At 40.0% G+C, this 2315-nt stretch overlaps 1 long non-coding RNA gene across 1 annotated transcript; it reads right to left on the minus strand.

Moving 5' to 3' along the window:
* Positions 1-541: 541 nt before the first annotated feature.
* Positions 542-1094, minus strand: LOC103098280 (uncharacterized). The gene is made up of 2 exons (XR_474892.2): positions 968-1094; positions 542-881 (listed from the first exon to the last, which is right to left on the minus strand). It is a non-coding gene; the product is annotated as an uncharacterized LOC103098280 (long non-coding RNA).
* Positions 1095-2315: the final 1221 nt, after the last annotated feature.

Genomic DNA, 2315 nt, shown 5'->3' on the forward strand with positions numbered 1-2315 from the left:
TTTACTTTTACATACTTGATTTCTCAATGGTTAACTGAAGTCTTTGTTTTATAAAAGATATTGGTAGGAGCTTTATAAATGAGGTGCCACAGTGATGGCTTTGGAGGCAATCACCTTCCAAGGCCTTTCTCTGTAGATAACACATGTGGGGCTATCCCAAAAATCTTAGCTAGAGTAAAGAATAGCATTAAGAAAAAATATATTACTAATAACACCCTGTCTCTTGGAACAAGAAGAGAGGTGAGAGTGAAAATGAATTTAAGGAGAGAGTTCTTTAAAACTTCATCCCATGAACATTGTTTTTGTCATTATTTGTTCTTGTTTTCTACAAGAGGCTTCACTGACACAATCAAGACAACCAGTCTGGGCAGCTAGATGGCTCAGTGGATTGAGATCCATGTCTAGTGATGGAAGTCAAATCTTACACTTCAGATACTTCCTAGCTGTCATGGGCAAGTCACTTAACACCCCCCCCCCCTTCAAAATATAGTGTTGATTCCAAGACAGAAGGTAAGGATTAAAAAAAAGACACAACCAGTCATTTGACCCTTAATTGCTTTATTTTATGGCCTAGACAAATAAGACCACATTTCTAGCTAGATAGCAGGTATAGTAACAACTTGACTTGAACTAGAAGCTCTTCCATTTCCTGCTTTTCTGAAATTTAGTATTTAGGAGCTTTCCATTGGCCCAAAATTGCTAGCACTATAATCTTCATCCCATGCTACTGGGAAGAAATTCATACAGCAGCACCTATTCAGGTCCATTGTGTCCAACTTTTTGAGTCTGAGGGAAGCCATTCCTGGCCACTTTACAATACGGTACTGGGCTTCCGTCGCCATCTGGCATTCTTCCAGATGCTGGCATAGACTCCAAGTGGCCTTTGAAAGAAAACATAAAAATGGAAGTTAAATAGAGCCTTGGGAAATGATGTTACATAGGATCACTTTAAAGTAAAAGGACTCACCTTGAAGGAAACCTTAGGCCACAGGATGAGTCTACTGATCCCCCCAACCCCACCCCTGCTGAGGCCTCAGGGGGAGTTTGCCTCAGCAAGTGGGGTTTCTCTCTTGGCCCAGGCTTTGGTCTCCTATGGGCCCTGGTCCTCAATTTATACCCTCTAGGACAAGTGACCTAACAATGTGCCTGCTGCCTCATCATGCCGTGACATCACCAAAGGCCCTCAAGTAGGAGACAGTATTACCAAAAATGGCAATGAGGGGCTTTTTTTTGCCCATAAAAGGCATGCCCTGGGCAATGCCGGAGTGTGATGTTGTCAGGGCTACCTGTGTGATCTTGAGTCAGCCATGTATGCTAAGGGGCCTTGGATTAGATGATCTTGAATGTCCTTTATAGCTTAGAGTCCAGGAACATGGTGCTCTTAAACAGATCTAAGCAACATAAAATTTCAAATGAGACTCAAATATTTTTAGTAAGGTTTAGCTGATCCTAGAAAACTGGAGTTAGAGTTATGGCTTATCTGAACAAGTTGAATTCTGAGGACAATCACTCAATCCAATCAAACAATCAGAAAGACAGAGAGAAATTATTATGATGATATGCAAACTTTGCACAAATAATTTGCAATATAAGCCTATACATATAGCACACGTTACATATAAATTACAGTACATGTTATATTTGGCATATATGTACTCCTTAAAATGTGAGTCTCCTACTCACCCACCAAGTAGTATGTTCAGAAAAGATTGTCTTCAATGGTATGTACAATTTTAGTCCTACATGTATAGTCAGTGTTGTAAATGTCCTCAGTCATTCCAGTTCTCATAACTGTGTCCCAGGAGGACACAGCTTTGTAAACCTTAAAATTCCTTAGACTTACAAATGTTGGAAATTTCATCATTGGGAAATTTCATACTTGGAAAATTTCTTACTGATAGTCTATTGGAATGTGAACCCCATTGGCATGGGAGGTTCCTCCTCCTCCTTTCTTAAGATTACTTTAGGACAGAAACCTTTTGCTGAACAATGGAAAGGACTTTGACCTATGCTTAAGCATAGAACAGGATTTCTTTGAGTCATGATTGATTTTAGAATTGATACAATGGAGATACTTGGAATCAATCTCCACCCTACTCAGTCCTAACAGGATTGAGGAAGGGCTGCAGCATAGATCAAAATTTAATTATTCCAATCTCTACCCTACTCAGATTAACAGGATTTAGGAAGGGCTGTAGCAAAGGATCAAAGATTTAATTATTTGAAAATATGACCTTCAACAGACATGTGCAAAGCCAGAGACCCCAGGGCGGTCCTGAGTTAAGCTAGAGCCTCCATTGGCACAGGGAAATTGA

This window comes from Monodelphis domestica, chromosome X (assembly GCF_027887165.1).
Source record: "Monodelphis domestica isolate mMonDom1 chromosome X, mMonDom1.pri, whole genome shotgun sequence".
Classification (NCBI taxonomy): Eukaryota; Metazoa; Chordata; class Mammalia; order Didelphimorphia; family Didelphidae; genus Monodelphis; species Monodelphis domestica.